Below are 22,249 nucleotides of genomic sequence, written 5' to 3'. Positions count from 1 at the left end.
AGACAGTGTAAGATGCGTTACTGATGATGATTTGTCAGTGTGTTCAAGTGGCAATAAAGAGAAAGTTTTAGGAATAAGTCCTGAAGTACTATTACTTCCATATATATATTATAAAGAATGAAAACGGTATACAAATCTGCTAGCTAAGAAATTCATCGATCAAAGAAGCAACAATTGTTTGAGAAATCCGGCTTTCCTTTGTTAAATTATCAAGCCAATGATAGGCGCCCATAATTGACATTTAGGGCTTTCCGTTTTTATGTACAACCATAAATTGTCTTCTCTCCCGCCATGCAATTTCTCAAACTCATAGGCAGGTTTTTGTGTGTAGATATCCGCTTCAACCGTGAACAAATCTTTTTAGTCGGAGCATGTGTTGTTTCATGTTAATAGATTACATGCAAATATGCGAAAATCTGTTCATATATTTATCAACTAAGAAATAGGTTTTCGTTAAAACAAAATAACACCATTTGTGTGTACATTTATGGGCTGGTTTCAAAATACATAATGTGACAGTTTAATAAAGTATGAGAAAACTCCAATTCCGTATAAGGGAACATGATACGTACATCTGTTGTTTTTTTTCTCAAACTTGACATGTGATTTGCTTTCCGAGAGACACATTGAGGAACCGGTTCTCCCATTAAAACAGCATGATGCGGCCCTAGTCTGCTACTATATATTGAAAACGCTTCAACGGATCCATACCATAATATTAATAGCTCTATTTTTCCATGTGTGATCATACTCGCACAAAGATACGTATTTAATTACTTTTGTGCCAAATGTTTGCACAACATTCTGTTTAATTAATTGAAAAGAAAACGGCGGTCTCAAGTAAATTACCTTTTTTATTAATATTTGTTTTGTGAAGGAAGACAAATAAATATTATTAGCTGCTCTCGAAGCTATTATCCTCTGTTCATGATTATTGATATAACAAACAGTTCTTAGATTGGCCTTTTATTCGAAAATGACCAATGTTCTTTAATCAGAAGTAAAAACGATTGATGCACTAGTACACATATCCGGTGGAAGGTACACCCCGGACGATGTTACACTGTTTGTTTTTTCTACCACACCTTCCTGATCTGTTGAGAATTTGTAAAACAAATCGTTTCTGTGAAAAGGGTTATTACAACATTATATTAATCACTCTCGTTGGCACGATGTTTCACGTGTGTCTCCCAAGTGTGGCCTTCTGTTGTGGGGGGAAACCGGAGAACCCGGAGAATACCCACTTGCCCGGCTGGGTGACGATAAAGATGTCAACAGATGTCGTTCTTATATAATGTTATACTTTGTAAAGCATTTAATATATTTAAACAAAATCAGCAGAACTTCGATTTTGACGACGTCATGTGATGTATTGTGTACTTTAATTGAACACATAGAAAATCTAGAGTACATTATCAATTTTGTCATTTTTCAAAACAAACCGAAAATCGTGACTGTACGAGATAAACAAACACCATTTCCATGTAATGCATAAATGCAGCACCCGAAAGGTGTGTGAAGGTGGCGCGTAGCTCGTATATCGTACATCAACATAAAAACAAATAAATTGGTCAACCTGGATCGTAGATCGTAGATCGACAATGCATTGTTGACCTAGATCATAAATCGTAGATTGACAATAAAACAGAAATATGAATCGGCTGAGCTGGGTCATAGATCGTAGCTCGACAAACTAAAATACATGAAATATTGTCGATCCAGATTTCCATTTTATTGTCGATCTACGATTTATGATCTAGGTCGACAATGCATTATCGGTTTACGATCTACGACCCAGGTCAACAATATGTTTGATGTTGTTTTACTTTTATTGTCGATCAACGAGTTATGATTTACGAGCCAGGTCAACATTATTTTTGATGTTGTTTTACTTTTATTCTCGATCTACGATTTATGGTCTATGTCGACAATGCATTGTCGATCTATGATCTACGATCCAGGTCAACAATATGTTTGATGCTGTTTTACCATGTCGATCTACGATCTAGGTCAACCGATTTTATGTGTAACAGGTTGTCGATCTACGATCTACGATCCAGGTCAACAATATTTTTATTTATAACAGGTTGTCGATCTACGATCTACGATCCAGGTCAACAATAGTTTTATATATAACAGGTTGTCGATCTACGATCTACGATTCAGGTCAACAATATGTTTTATGCTGTTTTACCATGTCGATCTACGATCTAGGTCAACCGATTTTTATGTGTAACAGGTTGTCGATCTACGATCTACGATCCAGGTCAACAATATATTTACTGTATTTATAACAGGTTGTCGATCTACGATCTACGATCCAGGTCGACAATATTTCATGTATTTTAGTTTGTCGAGCTACGATCTATGACCCAGCTCAACCGATTCATATTTCCGTTTTATTGTCGATCTACGATTTATGATCTAGGTCAACAATGCATTGTCGATCTGCGATCTACGATCCAGGTTGACCAATTTATTTATTTTTATGTTGATGTACGATCTGCGAGCTACGCGCCAACTTCACACACCTGCACCCGAAATAATTTGAAACAGGACTAACTTAGAAAGTCGGAGACATTGAGTTATTTCACTATAGTGACGATTATTGTTTTAATTTCGTATACAAGTATAATGAATACTCAGATAATATCCAGTAAATCACAACATTAACCTGTTTAATCCTGAAAGTGATATTTTTTATCTTTCATAAAAAAATGGAAATTCGACTATTTATAAATCTTTACCAAAAAAGAAAACTAAATAAAGAGAGAAATACACGTATTATTTGCTTGTATTAAACTCATTAATCCATTATTGTTTCCAATGTTGTTGTGTACAAACATGTGGAGTGATACACATGTGAAACAGAAAAATACGTGAAGGTTAAATCAGACCGGAAACAAGGTCTAGTATATGATAATAGGTTATATGTCCGGCAGGCCACAAAACAAACGTCCTTTGAAGGAACAAAATTTAAAATGTTTAAATAAATTAATTTCTATTTTGTTTTGAGGTAAACTATTTAGGAAACATAATGTATATTTCTGTTGCAACGTGTTAAGCTGTATAAGGAGTTAAGCCATTTTTACGAAAAAATGTTTTATCAGAGTTCCAAAAAGCCATTGACGTTTTCCCGGAAATGTCCTTACACAAAATGAATATATTCATGAGTCAAACTTATCAAACTTTATCAGAACTACCCAATCAACAATGATTGAGGTTTTGTAGTGATTGCAGCTATTTTAAAAAAAAGCTATTTGCATTTTTGTAACCAGAAAATTTCGTCCACTATTTTTCATTGTTTTTTTGAATAACTTATTTGATATCATCAAGAATTCTCAAGAAATTGTTGATAAGGTAGTATGGGGCAGTTTGACATACAAACAGAGTAAAAATGTCGACAGGCTTTTCCGAAAGAATGTGAATGCTTTGTTATCCAACATCTGATAAAATCTTCTTTTGTTAAATTTATCCAACTTTTGAATACCACAAAACATGTCACCAAGTATGTATGTTTAACTCTCAGAAAAGATCGTTCCTCAAAACTAATTAAACATGAACATTGAAACGATTAATTTTTGACCTTACCCTCCCAATTAACACTGAACAGAACAGAACAGAAATTTTATTCGACTTAAGCATAAAAAGCTCATCGTCACAACAATATGTATAGAAATAATGCATGTCATGTGACAATTATAACATAAGTTATATTAATAAATCAATCATAAGTTTGATATAGATATTGTGAGAGTGTGTATAACAATAACAAGAATGTCATCGATATTAAGGTATAATATGAAAAGGTAATGATTTCGATGTTATAAAAATCTATATGAATTTCTCTCTATATATAAATACTTCTCAACGTTGATTAATACAGCCGCAAGGTTCAAGCTGCGTGATACATACAACTTTGTGGCTACTGTTTAAGGATATGAATATTACAAAAAAAAGACAACAAAAACAACAACAACAACAATAACAACAAAAGGAAAAACAAGCACACAAAAGGAAAAAGAATATGTACATCTCGTATGTCCTAAGGATCTACAGATTTATGTTTAAACTCTCCCGTTTATGATACAATCAAAATACCAAAGAAACATAGCAAAAATTTATACTATATTAAGGAATCACGTAATTTGAAGGACTTATCACAGTAAAGCGCTAACTTCCTTAGGGTGGTTTGGTTGTAACTTTGCATTAAAACAATATATTTCATCAAACTCGTATGAGTGTAAAAACACTTCGGAATATATTGACGTCTAAGGTCCGCATATACTGGACATTTGAGGACGAAATGAAATTCGTCCTCAATATCATTTAAATTACAGAGTGAACATTTTCTTTCATTCCTAGGAACCTTATTGTGTCGACCTATTTCTATAATTAGTTTATGGGATGAAAGGCGTAATTTAGATAAAATACTTCTATACTTTGTATTTTCAACAGGACTGAGATTTGAAGATTGTTCAAAATTTGTCTTAATTTCTTTAAACACATCTAGAGACGGAGACAAGTCTAACCAAGACCTCCAATTGCTGATATAAATATCTCTGAGTCTACTTTTTAGTACGGGAACAAATACGTCCATTTTTACCGACTCAGGGTATAACCATATTTCATAAAGACCGGATGATTGGAGAATTTCCTTAACCTTTGATGCCCAGTTCGTAGACGAATGATTTTCAACACTATAAATTTGATCCTGTAATATAGCATTTAAAATGCAATTATCTCGCTTGACTATATGCAGTTTTAAGAAATATTTAACCATTCTTACATGTCTTTCGATATATAATGGGAACCTGCCCAACTCTCCGTACAAAGCCAACGAATTGGTTGACTGTTTCACATTTAATACCCATTTACAAAACTTTTTGTGGACTCTTTCTACCACGTCCGAATTTATATAACCCCAGACTTCAGAACCATAGTTAAGGACTGATAATACGTATGCATCAAACAGATTAAACATTATATCTATTGGCACTTTAATATTACGGACTAGCGCCATCAAAGAGTGAAGTGATCTCAACCCCTTTCCAGCTAAAGTTTTTGTAGCTTGCATAAATGCACCGCCACTACTAAATACAATTCCTAAATAATTAAACGAGCTAACAATTTCCACTTCCTTATTGTCATAAAACCATTTATCATTAATACCTAGTCTTCCACCCTTTCTGAACACCATTACCTTAGTCTTATATATATTAACAGTGAGGTTCCATTTGCGACAGTATGAATGTAAACTATTTAGAGAATTCTGCAATCCTGCCTTAGTCTCTGATACAATAACCGCATCGTCGGCAAAAAGCAGCAAATAAATTGAAATATGGTCAATGTTAATTCCGACGTCAAGGTTTTCTTGTAAATGCATTTCAATATCATTAAGAAAGAGAGAAAAAAATATCGGCAAGGTTATCTCTCCTTGAAACAGGCCAATGTCACTATTAAAAAAATCTGATAATGTTCCCAAGTGTTTTACACATAGTTTCACTTCATTATACATTGATCTTACTAGGGACAAAACTTTACCATCAATTCCCAACTTAATAAATTTATACCAGAGTCTGTTTCTATCAATGCAATCGTAAGCTTTTTTATAATCAATAAAACAACAGTAAAGCTTTTTTTCTTCTTTCAAACTGCTTTTGAATCAATGAATGCAAAATAAAAACAGGATCCACAGTACTGTACTGTAAAAGGTCCTTAAAGCACACACTAACCGACTTACTGAACGACTTACATAATACATTCAATCAACAGGATTGGTTGAAGGAACTGTTTTGTACTATATACTGCCAATATATAGCCGTGCAAAAAGTAGCGGGCGTATATTGAATTGTATTATCATATTCCATTCTTAGCGTTCCTTATCTTTGCAATGAAAGTGTTTCTAAGTGTTTTAAACATGATAAAACGGTAGGTCGGTATTTGAACTTCAATTCTTACGAATAAATGTCTTTACATGTATTTCTGAAATGAGCCTCTTAGTTCGTGAGGTACGACATAACTTGTTAGCTAGGAATGAACTGTTGAGCGCCTTAAAGGGTGTGCGACGTGAGAGATAGAACCCAGGAAGTGCATTTGTGCAGATCGAATCCCAGTCGAAGAAAGAAAAATATATTCCGAGAGCGACCTTGGTTTAAAGAGCGAGATCAATCGAGGGTAGGACACAAATTTCGGTTTAGAAAAACACAAACTTCTGACAGTGAAAATGGACTTGTTGCTCAAACAATGGATCTCAACGCCGCTGAGAAGTAAGCATACAGTGTTTTTGAGAATTCCCACATCAATTAGGCCAAATAAAAAAATAGGTGCGTTTCAGGTAACACTGCCAAAAAAAATAGGGTAGGTAGGTCGGAATATTTATTTATTTTTTTTTTATTTTTTTTTTTGATATATTGATTTCAGTAACTGTTGACTCAGAAAGTAACAAAAATAAAAGTCATCAATTTTCAGGTTTATCAGTAGTTTTTAAACATGTTCCATGCTTCAAAGGAAACATTATTTATTTGTCTGGTTAAATACTTTGACAATGATGGTTGGATTTCAACTAAGTTACGGTACACCACTCTGCTATTAGTTAAGACTTTCCAGGAAAGGTTTTACTTTTCTGTATGCACCCTTTTGCTTTCAATCACCCTCTGTAGAATGCTTACCTCCCTGTAACATAATTACATAAAGAGTGGGACAGCAAATTTACCATATAAGCCATCAGCCAAGAAAACCTCAATGCTGTCAAGAGGACCTGGGGGTTCAGGTTTGAAGAACAAGTAACATGCAGGTTTTATTGTCAAAATTGCACACTTAAATCTGACATATCAATCCGAAAGTCAGTATCTGACACATTTGTATCTGACAAGAAAATATAGTTCAAGAATTGAAATATACCTGCCACACAAGCACAAACTACCCTTAATTTCCTTTAGAGTTCGGACAATCTAAAAATTCGGACATCCATATTATTTTCAAAAATAATTTATTTTAGGTACCTAATTTTCGGACACCCAAAGGACATCGATTGTAACTTTTACAGTTACTAAGTCTCACAGACAAACATTATTGATCTTTATCGTTACAATACCTAACCGTATACATCACTGTGATAAGTTAGTTAGTTACTACCCATCCTAAACGATTTATTGCCTGTTGAAAAGGAAGTGTGATATATTTAATGGATGATTAAGGAAACAACAATGGCAGTCAAGAGATAAAGAAAACACAAGACATGACATTTTTATAAAACTATCCGCCAATAAACTTTCAAACTTGTACCACACTTTTAATATAGACTTTATGAAGCAATAATCGTACAGTAATACTCATTGTAACATCAATAGAACAATAAAAATCAACACATTCAATGATACAGGTAACTATTTAATGTGATGAATTAAAGTTAGAAATGCAATACTAAAGTTACAATCGAAAACACCACTCAGAAACATTAATCCTGCATAGCAATATCCATGCTCTCCATGAGATCCTCGTGGGTTATAACTGAGAGTTATGTGACGTCACACAATGTGACTGTTTGATCTGAAGCCGATAAAAGGTGTTTATTCTTTTCAATGCAATGGGATTTTAATTAACTTGATGAAGGAGTTACACTTATAGGCGTAATAACCATTGATAACTACGGATAAATTAATAAGTTGTAAAATGCGGACATGAAGAAAAAAGGCATGTTTATCATACATGTAGATAAAATGTAAAAATGGGTTTTTTCTATGAATTCGGAGAGCGAAAAATTAATTATTTTATGGTGTCCGAACTCTAAGGTGAAGTACGGTAAATACATTCAGAAATCCAACTATAATATTGTCAACTTTACGTACATACATTTCGTAACAAATGCTTTTCGTACCCAAATCACAATTTTTTCAGGGAAAAATAGGTTAGGGTCGGCGGGAAAAAATAGGGTCGGTCGGGTAACCTGAAACATACCTATTTTTTATTTGGCCTTATAGACGAGGAGCTTTCTTTTAAATGAGTTGGTTCATCAGTGCATTGAGTAGAGCCATACTGTTGTCAAAAGGACAAAAAGTGGAATGATATTTGGAAACCAGTTTTAAAAGCCATGTCTATAGATTTCAGGGTAAATTCAGTTAATAAGTTGAAACTTTGCATGTGTTTCCCGGGTACATGCCCGTTGGACGAAGGCTTGTGTGCTATCATATTAAATAGAAATATGATCTAAAAAGAAAGGGAACGGTGAAGCCAAGTCGAGTTATTGTCATGTAAAATTTCGATAACAACAACATCGTTTTTACATGCGCTTTCGTCCTATACTTATATTGTTTTGCGAAATAGGCGTGTCTAGAGGCGTGGCTTGGATGTATAAGGGTTATATTTTGGATTGTGTAATCCTTGATACGTATTGGCACAAAACTGAGATTATTTTTTCATAAAGAATAGTTTAAACCACTAATCAAGTCGTATTCTTGTTAACAAGGGTTCCACTGACCATTCCACTCCGGTAATCCCTTCACTTTTAAGCTATTTTGGCGCGTGCGTGGTCTGTTGGTGGTGTTTGCACGTGTGAGTCTGAAATTCAGTGTCGGTTGTGCCCATACATTGGATATTTGTTTGACCTCAGGGCATGCCCCTGTAATTTTCAATGCATTATTGTCAGTGTCCATGTACGTTTGATTTAGAATTAGACGTGTTTCATTTTCATTTCAATCAGCGATTTTTTTTTAATAATTATACTTTTATGCAAACATAATCTAAACGAACCATTGCACTTATATAATGCGTTTTTAATTCAGATGAATGTATTCAAGTTTACAGGTGAACGTGTAATAAGGTTTATCAACATTTCCTATCAGAACGTTTTATCTGTTTTGCATGTGAATACAGTTCTGCGAATATACGAAGATTTAGTATTGAATATTCGATGATTAGCTAAAGGAATGAACATTTCCATTTTCAGGTGCTTAGTCAATAGTTTCTACAAATACAAATATAATTCGGCAATTGGCTGGATCGTTTTACTTCCCCACTTAAACATTACATGATTCATTGTACATTCAGAGTGTCATTGTGGGTGGAACCAGTGACCTGTGTGTAAACTATATTGTCGGTTAAGATAATAGGTGAATTAACCAAATGAGAGGGTGAGGCGGCATGCACCGCCTTAGATCCATTGTATGCTAATGCCATTCAACGTTGAGGTAGAAGACAAAATAGTCAATTAGCGAGCCTTTCTTAGGAATATAAATTTGGGACAATTCGAAAATGCAGAATATGTTCCTTGCTCCCAAATAAGTGCATACACAAATATCACCTTTAAGTTTGTCATTAAATGATTTTACGATCGAGTATTACACATGACTTATTTTCTTAGGGTAATTTAATCAGCTTTTCGTTCGTTTTGATATTTGCAAATAATTTCTATGTAATGAATAATGGATTCAAAACTACAGGGACAACCCAGTAATTCACATTGTCTAAATACACCCTGTTAAGAGGCACAAGCCAAAGGCTCAAACAACAATGAACTAGACACACACACGTATCAATCACCATATACACAAATACAAACATCACGAACAGATCACACATGCATCAAAATATCTTCACCGGATAAATAATGAGCTATTTTGGTATAAAACATAAACAGGCAAGGGTTTCTTCTCTTTTAAGACCATGTGTTGATATCAGGATCTTATAAAGAACTACTACGACAAAGAGTGAACAATGGACACTGTCCCAGAGGTATCATTGAGAGCAGAATACGACAGCATATCATTCATTTGTCAAGCAATGTGGATCAGATTTATGTCTTCTCAGTATAAGCTTTCTCGAAATAAAAACGTAAGTGGCTTAAAAAGAAAAAAGCAATGACCAGTTAACCTACTTATAACTTTGTTTAATCCAAAATAGTATTTCTTCAAAAAAGTTACGAGTCCGCGGAATTCATTGCAACAATTAGAACTGAAAAGTAATTTCTTGGTTTGGTACTATTTTACAAACGCATTACAATTTATTCATTCAAAACACACTCGTGTGAAATATGAACAAGAGTTTACTTACAGTTCTAAGCATATTAGCCCGTATCAAGTTCTCCTGTTTTTCTCTACAGCTCCACCGAGGAACAATACAAACTCCAGTGTCAACATTCGGATATTGAACAGAAAAAGGCCTACCACTATTTGGAATAATTAATATTTATGTTCGTCATAAATCCACACAAAATTATATTAAGAAAGCATATACGCAGGAGTGGAAAGTAAGCTCGAAGATAAGAAGTGCAGGCTCTATCTAGAGAAATGCATGCCTGTTCTCATCCATACACTATTTCATATTGCTCAGTTAAATATACTTGAACGGATTTGCTCATATATCTGATTACGTAAACAATGTTCTGGAAATATTACGCATTTTGTTCTATTTCAATAATATATTCAGTCATGCGTTTTCTATCATACCAAACAAGTATTATTTATCCGCACAACTTCCTTAATATTTGCTTACGAGCGCTTATTGAAATCCAAGAAGTCGATATTTATTAACATTGTGATATTTGTAAATATTTGTATGCGAATTTTTATCACAGCGGGTAATTGATATTGATTTGTTTAATACATTCGTTTATTATTTCAAATACACAATAAAGGACTCTACTCCGTATTAATTAACAATATCTTGTATAAAATCATTGAATGTGTCCAATACAGAAAGACGGTTCAAATACGCTACCCGTATCATGTTTGCTAATGTGTCGTCTAAAATGTATTTCCTAGTACATCCATATGTCTTTTATTACACATATTATGAATAAACTAAACTAAATTCTGCGTTACTTTTCCAATTTCTGTCCTACACAAGGTGTCACCACATGATTATGGTACAGACTAGTAGTACATGCGCCAATTTCATTTACATGTTATATTGGTTTTGGACCCCTTTTCAACTTACAATTTGCCAAACATAGGTGTCAGGACAATAGCCCATAAAACGGTTGACAGATTTAAAAATGTTTTGCTACACATGTTTAACTCTTTAGAATAAATGTTATACTTGACTTCGGTATTTCTTGCGCAGCTATATCCTCGTTTCATCTTTTCAACTTAGAATTTGCAAATAAAACGGTTTCCGCTTCCTTATGACAAGGTGCATATCATTAACACTGTAAGTCTCACTGGCCACACTACTGAGTTATGCGGCGTATTGGTCGTCATTCCTGTGACAGCTCTAGTATTCTTCCCTTTCCATTCCCGATAAATTTATTGTTATGTTATGTTTCTGCATGGGAATTAGTATCATTATGAAAATAAATCTTAAAATATTAAATAAATAAAAAACCTGAGACGATATAAACCGTTTTTGAAGTAATAACAGCAGCCAATCGATTTGCAATTAAAATCATAAATAAGGAGAAGGACATTGCTAAATTACTGCTGAGCAACATAACTTGTATGGGGCATAGACAAAATCAGATTTACAAGAAGCAATAGAATCCCTCTCAGGCTTATAGTAACACGGTTATTATTTCTGTATTCTGTCAGAAAGTACAACATTTAATATTAGCCTTCGAAAATACAAAACTCCGATGCAAATTGCAACAATCCTCTGTATTGGAACCCCGTCATCTTTCATCAATAGTGTTAGGGCTTGCTACATGCTTATTGGTATTTAAAGTTTTACAACGATGTTTGGCATGACAAACATTATTTAAGTATGTCCAAAATCAAGGTATGACTTACTTGTTGTTGATTTTTGAAAATTAAACAGCAGCATTTAGACGGATACAATGAAATCAGGGATAATTGAAGGTACCTTCATCATGTTGAATCATTTGCTATCCGAACAGTTGTCATCATTGATGAAGCCATTTTGTTTAATCCAGAGAATAAAAATACACAAAGTTTGCTGAAAAAAATGGATGGAGGCAAATTTGTCTTCTTTCTTACGATCATAGAATACTTTTTTCGCGTCCTTTGAACGATGCTAAAAAAGGGAAATGGATATAAGCTGGTTCTTAAAACCTGTTTGTTTTAGCTATTTTGCCTTTGCCAAGAGTTGAATTGAATATTTGATAGTTTTAGTTTTCTTATCGCTGTTTGGTTTTCCCTTATACCATTATCACCGTTTTAATCGATCTAAGAACGATGTAGCTAATCGGATTACTTGTTATTAATAACTGACAATTATGGAGTGAATGAGGTCAATGATGTATGACCATAAGATTCACTTAAGTGGCATATTGTATACCACTCCTGGTTTCACAAATAACCTGCTCTCTTCTCTTATAAGGTATGGATTGACAGTTCATTTCTCTTCGATAAAAACGATTAAACTTAAACAAATCGTGTTAACAGTATAATTTTAACAGCATCTTAAGGGCAGGATATACTAACAATAGAACTGCCAAGAAAATGAAGCTTTACAACATCATTTTCTAGATATTAATGGCGGGGATTTCAGTACTTTGATTAACAACAATACTGTTCACATAACGGCCATTGTATCGCTAGATGACGGATAACACTGGATGAGATTGATTTTACAGGCAGAGACAAATCTGCTTACTTTCAGCATCTTTATTGATTAGCTCGCTATCTCTGTAAATTAGAACGAACATTTTAGAACCATGCCAGTCTATTTTTTCCAAATATTTCAAATCGAAAAAAGAGCATAGGCCTACAATGTGCAGTAGGCACACCTTTTAACTAGTCTGAATTGGAGTTCATCGTGACACATGCCTATTGATGTACTTTTAAAGATATACCGCGGCCTGTTTATTACGTAAACTCAATAAATGATTAATGCATGGCTATAGATAATTAAAACCCCATTTATTTCAATCATTTTAGACGATAGTTGAATGCGTACATTTAGTCTTTATTTTCAACAATGTTGTTGTTGCATTCACTTAACAAGCGTGCTGGGCCGGATGTGCTAACATGACAACCGAAGTACGGCACTCGTCATATAATTAGTTTCCGTTTCTGTTTGTCTAGCGTTGATCACTTAAAGTGCGTTTACAGGGCTATAAATATTAAATGAAAGCTCGGTCAAACAAGTGACGGGATGGTAAGTGCCGACGGGACCGCGGTGATTCCGACAATTGATTTAAGTGCACGGCAAAACATTTTGCATAAACTATACCTTACCAGAAATCTAGCCTTTGTTCCCCATTCTGTTCAAGTATGTTAGCAAAATGTTGTGTTCCCAACTTAACATCACTCCAAACAGATGGCAGTAAAGGTCATGAAAAAAATTCAATTAAATGTAACGTAGTGCCTTATTTGTTACCTTTTTATCACATTTATTCATGATATTATGTTCTAAGAGAAGTTTCTTAGTTCCAAACCAATGTAACAAAGTAGCTTTCAGATGCATTCGCAAGGCACCGTTTAAAACAATCTAGCACACTTTCAACAACACATTTCAATTCACATGAACAATTCATATAATAACCTTTAGCTGAATCTGTCCTGTTTGTGTGCATACGTACATGATGTCAATGCTCGTTAAAGATAGAATATAAATTCGCCATAAACGATAATGCATCCATTGCGCCACTTAATGGGAAAGTTTTGTCGTACCACTTAATTAAATTTCACATGCACTTTATATATTAGTTGTATTGGACGACAGAAGACGTATTGACCATCTTAGTGGCTACACAAGTGCAAGGTTTAAGATATATTAACGACCCGCGAATGATACCCAAAGGTAACATATTGAACATCATGATTTTGTCACTTTGAGCTTTGGTCCAAGGATTATCTTTTGGAACTGCCAAAACAGATGTCTGATTCGTTATTACAACAAAATCGATTTCATACAGTATGTACATGACACAAAAACAAAGGCAGTACACGTCTGTAGTATCTACGAGTATGGTTATTCAATTATATAACGAATATCCTTGTCCATAAATTCAATTAAATAAACACAAGAAAATACACATATTAGATTATAAGCAATAGAATAAGGCAAGTAACTCTTATAACAAATGGTTCCAGATATAAATGTACTTTGGCCTACAATCATTAATTACTTACTTATTTTTATGTTTGATAATAACTGTAGTCAATTTCACTTCGATTATACAATGAATACATGAGGGACATTATCCTTGTTTAGATGAACAAGGGTTAGGGCATAAACGACCCTAAACGAGAGACACCAACGTAAAAACACCATAAACAGACCATACCCAATAAATGATGGGATACCGCCTTGAAACAGTCAGTAAAACACGAGATCCCTGGAACACGAGTTCCCGGGATTTTAACTATGTGCCCATTTGTCTCAACATTCACCAATGATTACAAGAATTAATCATTCAAACCTCATCGAATCCGGCAGCAACATAAAAATCATCTGAAGTCTGATACCTGAAGTAAAACTAGCATGATGACTTAACCAGTAATAAGATTCATACAATGAAAAATACAGGAACAAGCCAAGAAGTCAAATTCAAAAAATAAACCGTGTTCAGACGCATAAGACAAGGGCTGAAACGACAATGAACTTTAGACAAAAACATATTAACATCATAAACATTAACATCACATAGACAAATGCACACATAAAAAACCTTACACCACATTAACAAATTCAAACACCACCATTAAACCATGCTATCATCAAAATTGCTATTCCGTTAAATCGAGGGATTACCACCTTGGAACGGTCTGTGAAACAAGAGCTCACTGGAACCTTAGTCTACTCAGGGCTTCAACAAGTAAGCATGGCCATACCCTCACACTCACTTGTCCCATCATTCATCAAAAATTACTACATTGAAATATATAAACCTCAAACAGCAGACATCAACTTGACGAATAACGAACAAAAAATAACGTATAAACTGATACATTAATTTTAAATACTCAACGACCAGATACATGTTCTAAAATCACCTGTAAATCAGGAAATCAAGCCGCATCATCTGTGTAGCTCACAACTTCCGGATATAAACCAGATATGTTAAAGAAATAATCAAACCGGGGCAACAGTGCCAACTATTTAAAGGAACGATGCAGGCAATCAAAGACAGCCATCTGAAATAGCTTGTCAGGTATAAAGCTATGTCGTCATATAGTCTAATAATGTATGCTTCGTTGTTGTAGAAAACAGGAGGATAGATAAAATGAAAATATAAATATAACAACAGTAAAATATCTAAGCTTTCGAAATTTTTATCGGGATATCAAATCGAAATGAATTGAAAATTTTAAGAACAGCCTCTTATATATGTGGAAACATCGCCTTGCATCAGTTTGTACAAACACAAAATGTGCTATGATTTACCCTTTATCCGCAGACAGGCCAGTTGTGGACATCATACACCTTGATCGACAACTGTTGGGAAAAATACGAACAAAAAAGAGCAATTAAACCGAAAGTTAATCACTCATCTGACCATACAGAGATCGCCAATTGGGGAAATCTGTTGCCACAAGAGTAGCTAACAATTTACTTTGAAACTGCTCAACCTTTCTGGTGAAACAATATTTTGTTGTCGAAAATAGATACATTGAGTTTGTAGTACAATGATTTATATTCAATATTTCTCAATACAGTAGTCCATTGTGTATGTGTTTTATGTGCGGTTACTGCTTTATAGTGATCTATTAACCATGTGATAACGATCTGGATGCAATAAAGAATCTGATATTTCTGTAGTTCTACTCTTAAGGTGCAAAATGTACAAACAAGTTTTCCAGAACATATTTTCAAACAATTAACATTGTTTGAACCTTTAACGACCTTATTTCTTGAAACATGTTTTGTTTCCCTTTGTATGGTGTTTATTTCCCACAAAATGGCAACGTTCCCTTTTCTCTCCAACTCCATTGACTGATATCCAGTTCTTACGGGGTCGAACTACTATAGCATATTGAGAACAATGAACGCTGTCCCACAGGTACGACAGCATATCATTACTTTGTCACATAAAGAAGGAATGTGGACCACACTTATGTTTTATCTTTATAAGCCTTTTTATATCAAAGCATTTACTAAACTAAAATGCACTTTCCTTTTCGACCCCCAAAAGATGTCACGTGATGATAATATTTAAAAACAGTTTCAAAGTTTTAATAGTCTTCAACAACAACTGGTATTTCTATAACTTTGGACCATATTCCACTTCATAGAAAGAAAAGTCCTTTGAATAATGCAATGTTTTTAAAGCTTTTTACCGGACACACATAAACCTTAACTGGACATGTGAGTACCATTTATACATTATGATTAATAGAAAAGTTCAAAGGTATCCTTACTAATTGATATTGTTTATTCTGTTCCATTCAAGAATTGAGTTATTATTCGTAATATTGCTGTATACGTACGGAAAACTGTATTGTTGTCAAAACATATAGAGATATAATAGCCAGAATCGACTATAGAATATAATTCAATTAAAACCTGAGACGATATACACCGATATTTAATAAAAGATATCAGGAAATCGATATGCAGACAAAATCAAGACTGAGAAATTGCTGATTTACCGGTAGTGACATTTATTGGCAAAGCCTGATTTTCAAAAGAACAATAGTGTTAACAATCTCAGTTTTTAGTAACATGGGTGTTATCTCCATATATAGTAAGAATATCAACGTCAAGGCATAATACATATGATGATGGCCGTTACAATTACAACAATCATTTCGTTGAATCACTTAAATCAAGAGAGAAAAAACGTCTACATGTTTGCTGATCAAGTATGAAGGCCAGTGCACCTCTCGATCAAGTAACAGTTGATACTCAAAACTCAAAATGCATATTTTTAATCGCGTCCTGCGAAAGCTGATGGAGCTTGAAAATGGCGTTAAAGTTGTTTCTAAAACCAGTTCGAATCCTTGCTATATCTATTTTGCCTTTGCTGTTGAAATGAAGTATCGGTGATTTCACTTTCCTTATCGCTGTTTGTCCGCTTGCAACACTATCTCCGTTATAAAGTATCAATTTGTCTTGCGTGCCTTCTAATCTTATACCATTACCTAATACTCTACTCTTCAAAACGTGCATGTTGTTCAAATCAATAATCCAACGACGGGTTTTCTTACATCAGCGGTTTTGTTAAAAGCTTACTCATCACATTTTGCGAACGTCATCCACAAACACTATGTTTATTTTGTACACCAGTCGTATCCCTTGAAATCGCTAATGCATTGGACTCAACAAACGTCTGCGCTAATGCAGTTCCGACTGTCCGGTCAATGACATCACGCAATTACTCGGTATTTATATCCATTATCTTTCTGCCATAAAAACAGTTAGAATACATTTTCGCCTATACAAGATACAAGATACTAGAATCTTTATTTAATGTCGGGTATATGCTTACAAGAAACATTAGCTCAATGAGCTTTATATTTCGATATGAATAACATATATAACATATCAACACATAACAAAGAGCTGGTGACCTGGAAATAAAAGACCTAGTGAAAGCAAGTTTTAAATAGGTACATTATTGCAACAATTATTTACAAAAGCCGTTTCTTCTTTCTTAATATATTCATGCATAAAATCACAAACAGTAAAATAAATTAGAGCACTGTATACAGTGATAATATCAATTAATTTTCCAGGCTGTACGGGCAATCTACGCGCGCATGGTTCCTCTAGTTGACATATTATAAAAGCTATTAAGTAGTGTTGTGCCGATGATCGATTATAATCGACAATTGATCGGAAAGGCCTACGTCGGCGACAATCGATAGTGAAATTTGAACAATCGATAATGGAAACAAGGGACGTAGCCGCTACCGACTAATTTTCTTTTTCTGGTTAATGCTAGTTAGTGTTGAAATGTTATTGTGTTTCTATGTTAAGTTATCTAGCCATATTCTTATCAAGTCAGTACAGTACCTTATTATATATTTTCTTTGTAATTCAACTGCTAAAGGATTGGTTCTCAACTTCTCATGTTTGTGGTTTAAAAGTGTTTTTTAAACATATTACCGTTTACTGCTTACCTTTTAAGAATTTAGTTTTCTCAGTTTTCTGAAAGAAATCGATCTGGTAAAACATATAGAATATTCAAATGCTTTTTGTACTTGTTACTGACTGATTATTAAAAAGAAATGTATATCTTTCTTTGTGTTTATTTTATAAATGTATTCAATACTACATGTGAGACAAAAATTTAATCCTTGGTCTCATGTTTTGTAATAGTTACTTGAAGACACTAAAAGATAGTTTCGTTCTGAAAAAATAATGTTTTTGATAAAAAGAAATGTACAAAAAAATATTGTTAGGGAACATTGGTGATTAAAACTGGTGCATGTACTGTATATGTATGCCACAAATATGATAAACAAAGATAATTAAATTATGATTAAATCGATTTATAATTGATCATTGATCGGTTTCATAAACGATTATCGATAGTAATTTTTCTGTCCGATTCCCAACACTACTACTAAGTAAAACACCTTATAATTCTCAATTCTTATTATTTTTAAAAAAGAATAATAAAAGAGTATTCACACATTGGGTTAAATTCCCTGTAGTTTTGAGAGCATCTTATTTTCTATGGGAGGCTGTTTCATACCTGACTGGGCTCAAAGCGAAGAGTTCTTCCAATACTAAGTTGTTCTTACTGATGGCACATCTACACAGTTTTCATATCTGAGATTAAAATTGCATGTTTTAAAAGCTACAAGGCTTGAACATATTCTGGTGATATACCGTACAGATATTTGTAAGTTTCAATAGCGATGCATCTTACCCTGCTCAGATGCAATGGAAATGAAACCTGAAGAAGATTTTCGTAAGTTGAGGTGTATTTATTAAAAGTTATTGTTAAAGCTCTGTATTGAATCTTTTCTAATTTCTTGTGTTGGTCTCCGTACAAAAATGCAAAACAACAGGATTTGATCTTATAATTTTTTAAAGATAATAAGCTTAGTATTGATTTTCAAAATTTTGCTTACCCTTTGTAGGATATTCAGTTGCTTATTTGCCTTATTGCACATTTTAGAAATCTGTGCATAAACATTTAATAAACTATCTACCTCACCGCCTAAAAAGTCATTCCTTTTCACAAACGAACGTGAAATTAAGTATATTGAAATGTTTTACTTTAACATACTTGCATACGCAGTGCATAATAGAGCCATGCTTTTCTTTCTCGGCGTTGGGAAATATACACCTGATTATGCTGTTTGGGTACCACCGATTATCCGTCAGTGGAAATCTATAGTCGGACATTGGTCTAGGTTGTGTAATACACCTGTGTCTCGTATCAATAAACGAATAGCTCTTTGGGCAAACGGCAAGGCATGTAATACATACAAATCTTGGTTTTATTATGTAAATGAGAAAATGGTAAGCCTTGACTTTGATATATATACTAATATGAATGACCATGTACCAAAATCCACCGTTGTTAGCCAAATATATGATAAAATGATGTCAGCGTATATATGTAAGTTGTATAATGATATACGAATGCCATTGTTAGAAAAGGCGAACACATTTAATCCATTTTTTCAAAGTATGTCCGATATAGATAAGTTGTCTTTTATTTTAGCAAATAACATGTTGTCAAGACTTAGTGGGAAAACCTGCAACGATATTCTTAATTATAGGATGCTTTATTTGTGTAAGTAATGTTGTTGTTGTTTCTGTTTTTTTAAACTTAAAGTATTGTGTTATTTTACGTTTAGCTAGAAATGAGTGCTAATCAGTTCATCTACGGTCTGACCGGGGTGATATTCGATTTTTTACAGCCATATCGTAAGTATGCACGCTTGTGCGCGTTCATGTTTTCAGTATTTTTTTTGTTTGATTTAACTAAGTTTTAAAACAAGATTAGCATTGGTTTCTAGTTTCATACTTTTGTATATATCGATTTTAGATGTTAAATAAGTAATGTATAGTTTTATGGGTTTTTTGTGTGCTATTGTCTCTTATAACTCATATACTGAGTGGCAATGCATATTTTAATGTATATTTAATAGGTGATGTATATATGTTGTATTGATGAGACTTAAATAAACTATCAAATATACTTTGAGCAATTGCTTGAAATTTGTCAGTGCATTTAATTGGAAGTAACCAGACTATCAAAATGTTACTTACCTCTTCAATAGTGGTGTTAACAACATTTTCATCACACACGGAAAGAGTATTGTCATCTGCATAATTATACAAGGCTTCCTTATTGATAAAGTAGAAGAAGTCATTGCGAAAGTATTTAAGAATAGAGACCCTAATATTTATCCTTGTGACACGCGTTTCAGGATGGAGTCCCACTCGCTGGTTCTGACAAAGTTTGAGCCTATGAAATAAAATCGTCAAACAAAGATTATGTCAAATTGAAAACTTAACCCACTGAATGTGTTTCATGGTTAAAATTATTATGAAAATCTGAAACCACAAAGTTTTCATATGTAAGAGGAAACTCGTTCCGTGTTCATATGAACAGAACATTATGGGAATGTAATGTAACTACCAAACAAAAATTGAATCATATTGTAAACAAGTTGTATGGGTAAATACAATACGACAGTAGTTATACAACAAGGGTAGCCGCACTCAAACCAAACACATTGTTCGACTAGTTCCATCATGTATATTTACAAGGCTGAACAAAATCTCGTAGACCAAAATTCTAAATAGAAAGCTAATTTTCTTAAATGGTGATGATATATTTTAAAACGGCATCTTTAAGACAAATAACAACCATAATAATACAGCTGACAAAAGATTGCTTTGATATGAAGTGTTTGATTTATATATGAACTTTGATTACCGACAAAACTGCTCTCAAAAGGACAACATCACCGCGATATGACAAATTCTTCTAGACGATTTTGATTGTCACCGGCAGAGAAAAATCTGCCCACTGTCACCAGATTGTATGATTAGCTCGCTCTTGACGAAGAATTAGAGCGAAAACGTAAAGAGCTTATCAATATTCTGGTCGTTATCTTTAAAAAATTGAAATCAGAAACACAGCTCATCCAGAAAGGTGCAAGTGACAAGGCTTTAAACTGAAATTAGGATACCGTGTCACTGTCCAAATGGTGTTTTTGATAGGAATACAGCGTTCTGTCAAAATCATCAATACATGTAAATTGTTTAAAACATGGCTTTGGATAACCAAAACATAACTTTTTATGTCAATAACTTTAAACAATCTCTTTTGTTTGCATGTCTGAAAGAAAACGGTAGTGATGAACATACCGTTGCGTCTACTTCGCCACAATTACAGTATGATCATCACACGCCATATTATTAGTTTCTGTTTATCTTTGTCTAGCGGCGTTTATCACCGAATATTCACATTCACACTTCATTCCTTAACGATGGTTGTTGTTTATCAATTGCACTTTATTTCTGTAAAAAGTGCAATGGCATTTCCCATCGATATAGCGAGCGTTTGTTCGATACTTCTGTCCTGTCATTGGCCGCAATAATACCAAGGGGCGGGGCATATTTACTACGGAACTATTTTTTTAATGAAATCGTAGTACAATTATTGGCAACATGCAAAACTGTAATCTGCAGTAAAGCAGTTAAAAAAAATAAGCAACGATAATTTGATTGATTTTAATGTATATAATTTCATGACGGATGGACAGTTGAAGAAACGTAAATGTGTTTAAAAATGCTGTTAAATGTCACGAAGATGCAAAAACAGTTAGTTCAAAATAACCTCTATAGCGGGTGCTTGTATGACGTCATGAGTGATGTCATTGAAAAAGTTTGACATTAAGCTCGATTCGGGCCGAAACATAACTCCGCAGCTGCATTTTCTTTCGACGCCATATTTTGCAGTGTACATTCGTTTTGAAAGTGTTGTTTTTTTCGAAAAGTTACTGGATTACTAGGATTATTTACACACAATACCTATTGGGTAATCAATTAATTACCTATTCAGTCCTATTTTAACGATTTTTTGTTTTGATAACTAATTTAAGCCTGAATTTTTTGTAAACATGTTCTTGATAAAATGTACAGCATCTTCAGCATCAGATAAAAAAATATTTGATTTTTTTTGTTCATTGCATACGACATAGTGGAATCATGTCCATATAAGTCGTATGTTCTGAATAAAATAAACAGAAATAACTAAAAGTTCGGAGGAGTTAGTCGTTTTAGACATAATTTAGTGCTTTTAATAGCCAAAACAACTGCAGAAAAAAGTATTTGGTAAACACATCAGCTTGCCAGGAAAAGACAACTCAGCAGAAAATATGTAAGTTATATGACTTTTGTGGTTTATTTCCTGTTTTGGTGTTTGTATGCAGCT

At 33.7% G+C, this 22,249-nt stretch overlaps 1 protein-coding gene across 2 annotated transcripts in view; it reads right to left on the bottom strand.

Annotated features, from left to right (window-relative positions):
* Positions 1-22,249, bottom strand: part of LOC128215834 (metabotropic glutamate receptor 3-like) — a 101,382-nt gene that overhangs the window by 67,764 nt on the left and 11,369 nt on the right. Inside the window, exon 1 of one of the 2 annotated variants that reach the window (XM_052922445.1) lies at positions 10,051-10,186. The exons of the other annotated variant lie outside the window; for it this stretch is intronic. The gene's annotated coding sequence lies outside the window, so the exon portion shown is untranslated. Of the gene's footprint in view, positions 1-10,050; positions 10,187-22,249 lie in introns of those variants that run through there. 2 annotated transcript variants of the gene reach the window in all.

This window comes from Mya arenaria, chromosome 14, assembly GCF_026914265.1.
Source record: "Mya arenaria isolate MELC-2E11 chromosome 14, ASM2691426v1".
Taxonomy (NCBI): domain Eukaryota; kingdom Metazoa; phylum Mollusca; class Bivalvia; order Myida; family Myidae; genus Mya; species Mya arenaria.
This window is presented reverse-complemented; position numbering and strand designations above follow the sequence as displayed.